This window comes from Myotis daubentonii, chromosome 16 (genome assembly GCF_963259705.1).
Source record: "Myotis daubentonii chromosome 16, mMyoDau2.1, whole genome shotgun sequence".
Classification (NCBI taxonomy): domain Eukaryota; kingdom Metazoa; phylum Chordata; class Mammalia; order Chiroptera; family Vespertilionidae; genus Myotis; species Myotis daubentonii.
Window position 1 is genome coordinate 2,915,530 of NC_081855.1, and position 14,272 is coordinate 2,929,801.

A 14,272-nucleotide genomic window follows, 5' to 3' on the forward strand; every position below is an offset into this window, starting at 1 on the left:
ACCGGCCCTGCTCTGTGCGTGACAAAGGGCAGCACCCCAACCCCCTGATTGGCCCTGCTCTGTGCGTGACGGGGTGGCGCCACAACCTCCCCATCGACCCTGCCTTGAGTGTGACTGAGGGCGGTGCCCCAACCCCCCAATCGGCCCTACCCTGAGCGTGACTGAGGGTGGCATCGCAACCTCCCAATTCGCCCTGCTCTGTGCATGACAGGGGGTGGTGCCCCAACTCCCCAATCAGCCCTGCTCTGAGCCCGACCAGGGGCTGCACCTAGGGATTGGGCCTGCCCTCTGCCACCCGGGAGCAGGCCTAAGCCAGCAGGTCGTTATCTCCCGAGGGGTCCCAGACTGCGAGAGGGCACAGGCCGGGCTGAGGAGCAAGTTGGGAATAATATGGAGGTGGAGAGGGAGGTGCTCTAGGTAGAGAGTGTCTGATACTGAAGGTGGGATTGGTCAAAGCACTGAGGTGGTGGTAGAAGATGGGGCTAAGGCAGCCGTGGGCAAACTATGGCCCGCGGGCCGGATCCGGCCCATTTGAAATGAATAAAACTAAAAAAAACCCATTGTGGCCCTTGAGTCAAAAAGTTTGCCCACCCCTGGGCTAAGGAAATAGTGATTTCTCACCCCTAATGCTAGAAATAAAGTGTGTTCATGGGGGATATTTTGGAAACAAAAAAGCATGCAGAAAACAAAGTGCCCATATATTCCCCAGAGATAAAAACCTGTTAATATCGTGGTCTATGTCTTCTTAAGGTGTTGTATACTTAGGTGAGACCTAAAATTAAGAATTTAAAAAATAAATATGTTGCCCTGACCGGTTTGGCTCAGTGGATAGAGTGTTGGCCTGTGGACTCAAGGGTCCCAGATTCTATTCTGGTCAAGAGTATGTACCTTGGTTGTGGGCTCATCCCCAGTGGGGGATGTGCAGGAGGCAGCTGATTGATGTTTCTCTATCTTCGATGTTTCTAACTCTCTATCCCTCTCCCTTCCTCTCTGTAAAAAATCAATAAAATATATTTTAAAAAAATAAATAAAAATAAACCTGTTAGCCCTGGCCGGTGTGTTCAGTGGTTAGAGTGCCGGCCCACACACCCAAGGGTCTTGGGTTCGATTCCAGTCAAGGGCACATACCTGGGTTGCAGGTTCAATCCCCGGCCCTGGTCAGGGCGCATGCGAGAGGCAACCAATCGATGTGTCTTTCTCACATCAGTGTTTCTTTCTCTCTCCCCACCCGCTCCCTCCCTCCCACTCTCTAAAAATCAATGGAAAAATAACATTGGGCAGGGATTAGTAAAAGAATAAACCTGTTATTTTTAATGTTAAGTTCCATGTCAGTCACTGGTGACTGACACTATACTTTCCATCCGGAAGACAAAACAGGCTTGGCGCTTAATGTGTTAATAGAAATGTTCTATCCAACAGTTTCCATGTCACCCTTTGAAGCATAGTCTTTAATAGCTACAGACTCTTCCATCAAATCGCTGTTTAGTCTATCCCATGCTGTTGGTCATTACAGTTGTTTTCAGGTTTTTCCTTTGTTTTAATGTAATGCTTCAGCAGACATCCACAGAAGTAGCATCGCTGGGTCCAGGGTGTGTTCATTTTGGAGGCAGTTGACAGTTCCTGCCAAGTCGTGTTCCAGAAGCCCTGCATCCGTCAGCAAAGGAGGGCGTTGAGGCCACCCGCTCTCTCCACCCTCCTTCCTCAGGCCCTGCACCCTGTTGTGCAGCCTCAGAGAGGTGCTTCTTCGGGGGAGGCCCCACAGACATTGGAGACCGTGTTTGTGGATCTAAAGCCGTGGTCGGCAAACTGTGGCCCCTCGAGTGTGGCTCTTCCACAAAATACCACGTGTGGGCGCGCACGTACAGTGCGATTAAAACTTCGTGGCCACACTCAAGGGGCCAAAGAGCCGCATGCGGCTCGCGAGCCGCAGTTTGCTGACCACTGTCCTAAAGGACTGAGAGAACCTGACTTGTTAGACACCTGCAGTGGCAGAAAAGTTGTAGTTTAGATTGCGTTTGGTCATTCCCGTCAGCCAGAGTCAGCAGCAAAGGCGTCTGGGTAACGGTGCCTGCCCTCGCCACCTTGTTACCTCTCACTCTTCTGAGAGTTGGGAAGGCTGAGAGCAGGCAGCAGAGGACTGGCCGGCCCTACAGGGGTGGGGGTGGGGAGCTGCACCCACTGTCTTGCTCTAACTCAGTGCCACCCAGCGCTGCTGTGAGGGAGTGACATTTGCCCAGCTTTCTTAAAGGCAGAACCTGACCAGACAGTAGTGGCAGAGATGGCAGTGGCCTGCAGGGAGCTCGGAACTCCGCTTCCTCCCTCCTGGAGGCTTACCCTGCCCTGCCACCAAGGCACCTGCTCTCGCACCACCCACTTGGCCTTTCAGAATTGAACCAGTAATTTCTGGCCCCAGAAGGTCCCTGTGTGCTGAATTCCCATGTCTCTAAAAATATCTGAACCACTTCCTGCCCAGTCTCCTCCCTACAGAATTGGATTCTCTCCCCACCCTCCGCTTGGGGGAGGAAATGAGATCTCCCTCTCAGTGCTCTCTCCAGGCTCTGGATGGAGTAAATCAGAAACGCCGAGTTTCCACCGCTACGGGCAGGGCTGCCGGGGCTCCATCTGGAGGGCTGCACGCCCGGCCTCCTGCTCTGAGAAGCGAATCGGAGGATGAGGGGGGGTGAGAGCGAGGAGCCCTCTTCCTTCTGTGTGGGGTGGCTGAGGGAGACTTGGCCCTCCTGCCTCAGGCAGTGGCCTGGAGTGAGTCTTGGTGTGGGAATGAAGCTGGGCTCCTAGGCCCCTGGCTGTGTGCCTGCTCAGCACAGACCAGAAAGAGTCTGTGGGAAGCCTCTGACCTCGAGCGGCTGCTCCCAGAGCCTTCTCAGCATGCTGCCTTGGGACCGCCTCAGACCCCGCCCTCCACCCCCAGTCCTTGGCTGCTTGCCTAATTGAGGCTTTATTTATTCCCACATTTCCCCACTCTGTATAAAGCCTTTCTAGGGTGAGGCCTGCAGATACTCCCCGGGTATGGGGGGGGGGGGCGGGGCTGGGGGAGAGGAGGACTCAGGGACTGCTTCCTTCTTTCAGGAGAGCATGGAAGGAGGGAGAGGAAGAGGGAGCCAGGGCAGAGGAGCCAGCTGCCAAGTCAGCAGCTGTGGGAAGACTCCCCCACTCAGAACCCAGAATAGCCATGTCGATGGCAGAAACCTTGCAAACGGGGATCCAGCTGACAGCCATTTGCTTCTCAGTCCCTCCCCCCTCTTCTCCTCCCCCTTCCCTCCAGGCCCCTCTTTCTAAGCTCTTGCCCAGAGAAGGAATGGGCTGCCCAGTACTGGGCCCTCACTGGTTCCGGAGAGAACTCCCAGTATAACCGAGTCACATCTGCCAGCACTGTGTCCTCATGTGAAAAGCCATCTCTTTATCTGTTTTTCTTGTAACTTTGAATTTTCCTATTCAGGTTTCTTAAAGTGATGCAGACGGGCAGCTAAAATGTAGACAATAAAAATACATAAAGACTGGATTGAATTTTGAAACTAAGGGGAGCACTTGTATGCAAGAGAGCAAATGCCATGAGAACTGCTATTTTTTCTAATTATAAAATCAACATATTTATTGCACAAATTTTATAAAATCATGAAAGCATAAAGTTAAACTGACAATCCAGAGAAATCTCTCTGGTATGAACTTTTATAGTTTAAATGACAACAGGCCCTTTTTTGGTTTCCTTGTTTAAAGTTATTCCCAAGGGAGAAATCCTTCCAGGCATTGGGTATCAGCCTGTCACAGGGCAGTCAGCAGGGCTTGCAGGAGGGGCCTTGGAGGGCGGCGTGCCTGCTCCTCTGGGGGTGCTGGGGTTGGAAGGCTGACTCGTGGAAGCTGGGTTAGTTCATTTGGGCTTCTATAATAAGGGCCATAGACTGAGTGGCTTATAAACAATAGCAGTTATTTTCAGAGTCCTGGGGTCTGGGAGTCGCAAATCAAATGGCGCATGCTCCAGTTCTGGCGAGGGTCTTCTACCAGGTCGCAGGCGGCCCACTCGTAGCCTCACATGGCAGAAAGCAGGGTGGATGCACACTCTCTCCTGGCTCCTAGAAGGGCACTAATCCTCATATGGCTCATTTAAGGCCCCACCTCCTAATACCTGGGTAAGGTTTCAGCATAAGAATTTTGGGGAGATACAAACATTCAGTATGTAATCGAGGCCTTTGGTGACTGTCCAGGTCTCACATCTGCACAGCAGCAGTCCCAGGCAGAGGGGTGCATAGATGGACACAGGTGTGGGTGATGACCAGTTACCCTGCACACTTACAGCTCACCATCCCAAAGTGACTCTGACTTGAGACCCAGGTTAGCCAGAGTGCCTTGTGCCCCGCCTGAATGCCAGGTGAATGGAGAGAATGAGTCCAGTCTGCACACATGGTTGTGGGGAGACAGCACCACTCACTGCTTGGGCAGTCCGTGTGCACAGGCTCAAGCTGGGCTTCCCCACTGGGGAGCCAGTCAATGGGAAACCAAACCGAATGAGTCTTTCCTCAAGCCATCTATAGAAAATACACGGACTGAGACATGTGTGGGTTTGAATTTCAACTGGACCACTGCTAGCTGACCTTGGACACTGTTTGTAACCTTGCCAAACCTAAATTTGCTCCTCTGTGGAATGGGGAGAGTAATAACAGCTTTTTAGGATGATTATGGACATTGAACTAGAACTGAGTGGAGTTCGTCTCAGGGCGAGGGAGAGGGGAGCGAAACCTGGCTGTGGCCAGCTCTGCTCCTCTTGAGCCTCGAGCAGTGAGGCATGCTTCACCCTGAAGGGGGGGGCCCTTCCTCTCAGGCCCAGGGATGCCTGCGAGCTGCTGCACAAGGAGAGCTTAACATTTTGTTAGTATTATATCAGGGTTTTTAAAAAAATACATATTTTTCATGTTTTTTAAAAGGAAAATCTTCAGAAATATTTGACAATAGCTTAGACAACAGCAAGGACTCCAATTGTGCATATATTATTTTTTGGAATTATTTCTTAAGGATAAACTTCTAGAAATAGAACTTAAGACGACAAAGGCTGTGGATGCTTAAGAATTTTGTTGCAAGTTTGCAGACTGCTCGGGCAGTGCAGTCTGGGTTTTTCTGGGAGGGCCCTTCCAGGCTGTGCGCTCTCACAGCTGTGCCTGGATAGCCTGTGGCCGTGCTTCCCCGGCTGACCCAGGTTGGGGGCCTGGCCTCAACAAGGCTTGGTTTGCCAGTGATAGGAGTGGCAGTCTTAGGAAGATGATGGCTGCAAAGGAGCGAACTTCTGATTGAGGATAATCACCCGAGAGAGAGGTCTTCCCTCCCTGTTGTAAGGGCTGTTGTTGTTCAAGGTAGCCCTGTAGTTAAGATCAGGCCTTGGGGTAGGAAGGTGATAGCCATCAAGGGCCCCTTCTGTCCTTTGACCTTCACAAGGACCTGCTTTGTGTTCTGTTCTGTGTCCAACATTACAGGTGACCCCAAGGAATTACCAACTGTCTGATGCTGCCGGCTGCCTGGCCGCCAAAATGCCTGGGCCTCCAGAGGCGGCTATCTGGCTCTGCCTCCTTTCCATGTCTTTAGGATTGGGGCCAGGGTGGAGGCCTCACACATCTGCCCTGCGGTGAGGAGGAAGGGCATGCAGAAGAGGTGTGAGTTTTCCACGAGTCATTCTCTTCTCATCTGTGAACTGTGACAGCCTCTACCTCAGGGTCATGAGGAGCCAATGAGATAGCCGGATGGAGTGCCCTCATGCTGGGGTGCACACCTCTGTTGTCAAGGTGGCATCTGCTGGTGGCATGCTCATCCCAGGTCACGGGCCCCTCTTCCTGGGGAGCTGTGGCACACCAACTCTCTGAGAAACTTGTCCAGGGTTGTTTGGGTGAACCTTCTGTGCTGTTTGGAAAACTTCTGTGCTTTTATGGAAAACTAGTGGCCCAGTGCACGGATTCGTGCACATTGAAAGAAAATGAATTAGAAGAAATATTTTAATATCGCTATTCGCTCTTTATAATAGAAGTGTCAACCAAATTCACAATTGACAATGACAGATCGAAACACGTGTGTGCGATTGGCTCCAGTGAGAATTTAATATGTATTGCGCATGTGCGTGTCAACTTAGCCTTTTATAGATATAGAATAAACTTGCTTAATTAGACCTGCTTTCTGAGGTAGCTAAACTTTTTCCAGCCCAGTGAAGCACCCCAACTTCTCTTTCAGGTAATTGTCAGCAACACGGCAGTAAATATCAACACGAAGCAGATGATTATTGTAGATCACGCAGGGAGAACAAAGGGTAAAATATTTAACTGCAGCAGTGTTTGACTATATTCTGCACAGTGAGGAAACCTGAAGTCGTTTTCAAGGTCCACCATTTCTTACTTCTTTTCAGTCGGGTCAAGTTTCTAAGCTTTCTAAATCTCCGTTTTCCGGGTAATGAAAAGAAAATAGGATTCCACTGAATCTCCTATCCACCTACTCCAGGACTTCTGTGAGGATCAAATGAGATGAGGCACATGAAAACACTTCACAGACATTTGGTTAAAGTGTGAAATTTTTGCATCTGGCAATAAAGCAAGTCCTGTTTCTGGGCTGAAGAAACTGCAGGGAGGCTAATCGTTGCTAGGGAGAGGAAGCCAGGCATTGCTACCTGATGTCATTACCCATTGCCCACAGTGACCATTCCAGGCTGGGCTGGGCTGGGCCGGGCTGGGCTGTAGGCTGCATTTTGTACCATGGGGTCGCGGCAGCGTTGGCTGCGATTTGGTGGGCTGTCACTCTGGGTGGGGGTGGAGGGGGGGCTTGTGTCTCACTTAGGGGAAGCCTAGTGTGCGTGCTAGGTCTGCGGTGCCAGTGGGTGTCATAGCAGCTCCCGTGTTGAGCATCTGCCCCATGGTGGTCAGTGCGGTCATAGTGACCAGTCAGATGGTTGGACGCAGCATATTAGCCTCATATATGGGCATCTCCTTCCTGCCCTCACCCCCAGACCCATGTTCTTCTGCAGCCCGGCCGCTTTACTTACTCTTTTGTAGCCACTGTCTGGCACGCGCCCCAGAGCTGACACCCCCTGCGGGCCTTGTACACCTGACGCAGCATATGTCCATAATGCACGCATGGCTGTGCATGGTCTAGACCAGGGGTGGGCAAATGTTTTGACTCGAGGGCCACAATGGGTTCTTAAACTGGACCGGAGGGCCGGAACAAAAGCATGGATGGAGTGTTTGTGTGAACTAATATAAATTCAAAGTAAACATCATTACATAAAAGGGTACGGTCTTTTTTTTTTTAGTTTTATTCATTTCAATCGGGCCGGATCCGGCCCGCGGGCCGTAGTTTGCCCACGGCTGGTTTAGAGTGTGCTCAACTCCAGGTCTGGCCACCTCTCGTGTTCAGTTTCCTGTGGGGCATCATGTTCCGTTCTTTCTATGGCTGCCTCCTCTCTCCTTGTCCTACCCATTGATGTTTCATCTGTTCCCTCCATCCCCTGGGTCTTGTCTCCCTTGAGGCATGTGGTGTGGCCGAGCAACTACTGGACCGAGAGGCAAAAGGCAGGTTACTCCAGGCAGTCACTTCACTTCTACTTCCTGACGCTTGGGTGAAAATCTAAAGTAGAAGTTTTGGCAAAGTGTAGAGCTAAGGAGGCCTCCCTGCCTCCTCTGATCCAGTCAGTTGCCCTGCCCTGTCCTTGGCCCTGCCGGCTCTGGGGCCTGTGCTCTCCACCCCTCTCCTGCAGGGAAGCTCAGACGGGGGACATGTGGCCCCGGGGCAGCAGCGACATCCTCTCAGGTGCCCCGGCTGTTCTGGAAGGGTGGCCTCTACTTGGGCTAAGTTGCCTAATTGGAGGCCTTTCTGAAGCTTAAGCAGCTCACCTTGTGCTTCAATATAACTGTCTGTCCTCATTTTATGTAGAAAGAGTTGATGTTCATCCCCAACCAAAATAAAATCTGTTTTTTGCTTGAAACAAAGGCTCTTGCTGTTGAAACCCTGCCCCTTCCTGGCTCTGCTCTGTTTCTTAAGTAGTTTCCAGTGGACTGTCGGCATTGACGCTGGCTCCTTCCTGTGGGGACCCCTGTTGGTAAGGGAGGGTCCCCCTCTCCCGGCTGCTGTGTCAGGACAGCATGGAGTGAAAGGGTATTGGAAAAGATGGAAGCGTAATTTTCTGCAGAAAACAGATTGATTTCACATGTGCTCTCCTGACATCCTGCCTCGGACAATGGCCCTTGCTCACCATTTCCCTTTGCTCTGAGGCCCTCCGTTTATTTTAAGCTGAAGAATCAGATCTTTGAGGAAAGCTTCTTTGTTCCTTTTTAGCAACAGGACATCTCATACGATGTTTTCTTGGGAACGTCATCATTTAGCTTTACCCCCAAGATAGGAACTTTTGATGACTCTGGCAGCTATAAGAATGTAGAATATATTCATATCCTGAGTGAAAGGTTTCATCCTGTGACCCCAGCACCATCTGGAATTGTAGGCCAATGTTTCAGAGACAATTGAGGTCATCCAGTAAATTCCTCTGGCCTCTTGGCTCATCCCAAGTACAGAAATCCTGAGACTAAAGTTAACTCAAGGCATTTAATTAGCTTCAGAGGAGAGGTAGGTAGCCCAGGTATCATGCTGGGGAGGAGTGCTGGACATGTGTGCCTGGGAGGGTCATCAGGAGTCAAGAAGAACCTCCATGGCACCAAGCTGGGAGAGGTTCCTCGGATGCTGCCAGTGGTTCAGCCTGTCCTGACTGCTCCTCTTCATCCTCACGCAGGAGTCGTGCACGCTCTGTATGGTTTTGTGAGGAGTGAATTTGAAAAGTCTCCAGGCATAGCTTCCTTGCTACGATGTGCTGGGCTGCATGCTCCATCATGGTGACAAGGACCTGCTCCTTTTTGGGCCGGGGTGTCCCAGAAGTTTGGAGAAATGAGTGATCCTGCAGTGGTTCTCAACCTTCTGGCCCTTTAAATACAGCTCCTCATGTTGTGACCCAACCATAAAATTATTTTTGTTGCTACTTCATAACTGTAATGTTGCTACTGTGATGAATCGTAAAGTAAATATCTGATCTGCAGGATGGTCTTAGGCAACCCCTGTGAAAGGGTCTTTCGATTGCCAAAGGGGTCGCGACCCACAGGTTGAGAACCGCTGGGTAGACCTAGCACACTGGCCTGGGTGTCTTAGTGCTCAGCCTCTTCCTAAGGGGCATTATCTGGAAAGGTGACGCTCTCTGGCCATTCTGTTGGTGCCATGTTTTTTGACAACTGCCCTGACCAGCACTCTATAATAGACCATGAGCTGAGCCCTCAGGACTTCCACTTTTCTGTTGGAAAGGACGTACCTTGCTGTTTGCTCGCTCGTTTTTTCATTGCATGATCGATATGCACCTACTTTGTTTCTGCTATTAATCTAGGAAATAGGAGAGGCACTTCCTTCTGCTCTCAGGGAGCTCCAGGCCTTGCTGAGGGGCAGGCACATGGACACTTGCAAAGGGAAATGCTGCAGCCCACTCCCAGGTACCGGGCGCGGGGGGGGGGGGGGGGGGAGCTGGATCAGCCTGTGGGGATCCCTGAGTTGGGGAGGTCTGAGAGGCATGCATGGAGAAGGAAAGTCCTCAGAGGAGTCAGAGCTTTCACTTCCACAAGGTGCAGCGTCTAGCCTGTCTAGGAGCCTTGAGGTCACACCGTCTGTGTGAGGGGGGGAAGAAGGTGGAAACTCCTTCCCGCCCCTGTTGCCCACATCCCAGACATTGCTGGCTCAGCCCATGGTGGAGGAGTGTGAGTGTGTGGCTTACACCTCCCTCCTTCCTGCCACACGCCCTAGCTGAGAACCTGATTATGCTTTTATGGAGAGGGTGCTGGTCCGAGGCCTTGTGTATGGGATGGCTCTGCTGAAGCTTTCAGGGATAGGAATGAGATTGGATGGAGCAGTTTGAGGTCAGGATGGTAGGTTTGGTTGTTAATATAAAATCTCGTAGCAAACATAACATTTTTTTACTTTCTTTTTGGCATGGGCTGCATGAGTTCTTATACATTCTGATGCATGGAGATATTGGAAAAGTGACGGCCAGGGTGCCCAATACACCCAGGAATGAGGCCTGTGAGAGGCCACAGAGGAGGGGCCGTGGCTGGGCAGTGCGCAGGGACGTACTTCCAGATCTTGACTCAGCACCTGGCTAATTGTATAACTTCAAGTAAAAAAAAACATTGTTGGTAGCCATTTTATTGAGATGTAATTTGTACAGTTTATCCATTTAAAGCAGACAAGTCAATGGTTTTTAGTACATGGACAGAGTCATGCAACCTTCATCACAGCCAATTATGGAGTATTTTCATCACTCCAAAGAGAAACCAAACCCCATGCCCTAGGGCAGTCACCCCGTGTTCCTCTAATGCCACCCAGCCCCAGGCAGCTCTCTGCTCTATGGGCTTGCCTGTTCTGGACATCGCAGATAACGCGTTTTACGATATGTGGCCTTTCGTGTCTGACGTTTTTCACTAAGTGTAGTGTTTTCAAGGTTCTCCCATGTGGTAGCATGTTTTAGGGTTTCATTCCTTTTTAAGGCTGAACAGTATTCTATCATGTGGATAAACCACATTTTGTTTCTCCATTTACATGTTGGTGGGCTTTCGGTTTGTTTCCACTTTCTGGCCATTTTGAATAGTGCTGCTATGAACTTGGTACAAGTTTTGTGAGGACATTTGCATTTGCAGTTCTCTTGGATATATGCCTGGGAGTGGGATTGCTAAGCCACATGATAGCTCTATGTTTGACATTTTGAGGAACTGCCAAACTGTCTTCCAAAGTGGCTGTACCATTTTACCTTCCCTCCAGCAATGTATGTTCTAATTTCTGCACATCCCCCCCCCCAAAAGTTGTCACTGTCCATCTTTTTCATTATAACCCTAATGGGTGTGAAGTGGTATCTCATGATTTTGACTTGCATTTCCTTGATGGCTGGAAACATTTTTTAACCTCGCAATGTGTTTTACCATGAGTAAAAGTAGGGTGATAATGAAGAATGTCAGATATTCTTACAGCACTGGGTGCCAGCTGCTGTTCTTAAGTGCTCTGTAACCATTTAGTCCTGTGGCGGCCTTTATGATGTAGGCACTATTTTAACCTCCATTTTATAGATGAGTAAAGCGAGGCCTAGAGAGCTTAAGTAACTTGCCCAAAGTCACATTGTGAGGCCACCTTAGTTGGAAGAATGACCGAACACTGTGCCTGGCATTGCCCGGCATGCTAGCAGCATTTTCCCAGGTACACATAGTGAGACATACTGGGCATGATCCTGCTGGGGCCACATGTTCATGGGTTTTGCTGCTGTTTATGAGCCTTTGACCATATGAACTGGTGGTGATGAATCGCCAGAATTTATTTTTCCTTACCTGATAGTTACTTACGTGTCCCCAGTAGAGGAGATGTGCCATGAAGGTGTTCCCTGTCTGCTAGTGATTGTGTATGTCATCTTTCCTTTCTGTGGAACAGCTCCAAGCCCTCATTCTGTTCTTTCCTAGAGACATTCAGGGCCCCGCTGGGGGCATTAAATAAGTCTTCTGTCTCTAGAGAAGCTGGCTCTGTTGGGGAGCCAGCTGGCTCCTGGTTTGGGGAGTGGTTGGCATATGGCGCTGAGAGGGACCTTGCTTGTTGCTTTCAGCTCCGTCTGTGGAACAGCCCCAGATTTCTACGTATTTTGGTGCTTTCTCCTATATTTCATCTCATACATGTTTTCCTCACTTTAAGGTTACCTAAGCCTCACACACCAAAGCCTAGAAACAGACTTCTGTCATTCACCCTCAAGTGGACATGACTCTGTGTAACCGAGACGGCATCGTCTTCCTCCCGGTGCCGCGGAGCTGCCTTCTGGCCAGTGGCACGGCGGGGACCGCCCTCCTGGTAGGAGTGGGCCGAGGTGGGCAGGATGCTGCTTTCAGCCCATTTCACCTGCAGATCCAAGCTAGCACCCAGTGCCTCCCGCTGCCCTTTCCTGTCTAGCCATCTCCTGAGTCCCAGGGTGCCCATCGATGTCTGTGGCAGACACAGGTAGGGAGGGTTGCTCTTGAAACTGCCCAGGAGCCCACCCCGTACCGCTCTGACTAGGGCAGGATGGCTCTGGCCTTCTGAGAACAGGGCAGGAGAAAGAGGCCCCCATCCGAAGCAGGACAGCCTGTACCCCTAGAGCCGCCGGCAGACTCCCTCAATCACCTCCATCCCCGCAGAGGGGCCGGTTACTTGGGGAGGAAGGGAGGAGGGTGGCCCTGACATGAAAGAGGCTGTTTCTATCTGAAGTGCTATAAAGGGGAGATGCCTTCAAGCCACGGGCTAGTCTCCAGGTGCGGCTTCCAGAGGGAAGATGCTCTAGGACCTGGTCAGGGCCTTTTTATTATTATTTTAAATAATTTTATTTATGAGAGAGAGAGAGTGAGAGAGAGAGAGAGAGAGAACAATTTGTTATTCCACTTATTTGTGCATCCATTGTTTGATTCTTGTATGTGCCGTGACTGGGGATCGAACCCACAACCTTGGTGTATCAGGACAATGCTTTAACCAACTGAGGCACCCAGCTGGTGGGGCCTTTTAAATACACTTTAGTTTCTTGATTTTTAAAACCATGATTCCTCCTCCATACAGGACATCTCCCACCCAAGGGAGGCTTTAAAAAACCTTTTATTAAAGTAAACCAGACTTGCCAAAAAGCACGCACCCCACAGGACAGGGCTTGATGGATTTTCCCAAACCAAGCCTGTCTGTGTAGCCAGCACCTGGATCAGGAGCACAGCAGCTCCCAGTGGGTTTAGAGGAGCTGGTCTGGGGTGTAAATGTCTGTGGTGCGACCCTGGGCCACCATGTCTCCTTCAGGCCGACACAGTGGAGATGCTCAGGACAGCTTCCTCAGTATCCATGGGGGATTGGTTCCAGCACCCCTCAGGCACCAAAGTCTGCAGTGCTCAAGTTCGTTATAGAAAATGGCATAGGATTTGCATATAACATGTACATCTTCCTGTACTCTTTAAATCATCTCTACGTTACTTCTAATGCCTAATGCAATGTGAATGCCCTGGAAATAGTTGTTATACTGTATTGTTTAGGACCATGGTCGGCAAACTGCAGCTCGCGAGCCACATGTGGCTCTTTGGCCCCTTGAGTGTGACTCTTCCACAAAATACCACGTGCGGGCACCCACGTACAGTGCGATTGAAACTTCGTGGCCCATGCGCAGAAGTCGGTATTTTGTGGAAGAGCCGGTATTTTGTGGAAGAGCCACACTCAAGGGGCCAAAGAGCCGCATGTGGCTTGTGAGCCGCAGTTTGCCGGCCACTGGAACTTGAGGGGATACTGACCAGAAAAAAGCCTATACATCGTTAGTACAGACATAATCACTGGAGGCTAACTACGTAGTGCCCTTCACCAACAATTCAACTTCTTCTTTTCATGTATTTTCAACTAAAGGCCGGGTACACGAAATTCACGTCCTTAGGCCTAGCCGACGATCAGGGCCAATCAGGGCCTGCCTTCATTCCACGCTGCCCCCTGGTGGTCAGCGCACATCATAGCGAGCAATTGAACTGGTCAGTTGAACTCCCAGTGGAACTCCCGAGGGGACGCTCTGCATATTAGCCTTTCATTATAGAGGATGGTGGTTGAATCCACAGATGTGGAACCTGTGGAAACAGAGGACCAACTGTACTTACTAGTCCATTGAAGGCTGGATGAGTGAAAGGAAACTTGGTTCTCACACTCTGGGTATTTCCTATTGAGCCTGTGGTTGTTTCTGGGCATTAGTGCTTCTTGGCCCTTGGCGATCGACTTGCAGAAGCACCTCTGCCCAGAGGACTTGATGGTGGCTGGCAGCAGGGGGAGCCAGTGTGAGCAGAGCCTGTGGGTCTCAGAGGAGTTGAGATGTGACCGTTTCTGAGAGGGGGTGCCAAGAACACTTCTGGAGCCCACTTTCCCAAATACCCACCCCCTCCCCTGAGCCTGTTAGAAGTCCCCCACGGCCGGAAAGGCCCTCTCTCTTCCCATGCAGGGTGCTTGGGGGCTGGGCATGGCCTCCACAGGATGGTGCTGGTCCAGTGCTGGGTCTTCCTGAGCGCTTCAGTGTCTCCGATTAGTTGAAGGCTTTGGCCAGGCCAGTTGGAGAGGTTTAGGATGGAGAGCTCTTTCCTGAGAGGCAGGTCAGCCTCTGTTATGAGCCAGACTCCTGTTACCTCAGAGGCTGGGTTTTCATGAGGGTAGAGGAGCATCATGAGAAAAGTGCCCCTGCATGCACAGACATTCC

The 14,272-nt window shown here is 50.7% G+C and overlaps 1 protein-coding gene across 8 annotated transcripts in view; it reads left to right on the top strand.

The window, feature by feature from the left end:
- MPRIP (myosin phosphatase Rho interacting protein) overlaps positions 1-14,272 on the top strand; it is a 206,504-nt gene that overhangs the window by 68,161 nt on the left and 124,071 nt on the right. The gene's annotated exons all lie outside the window — the stretch shown is intronic.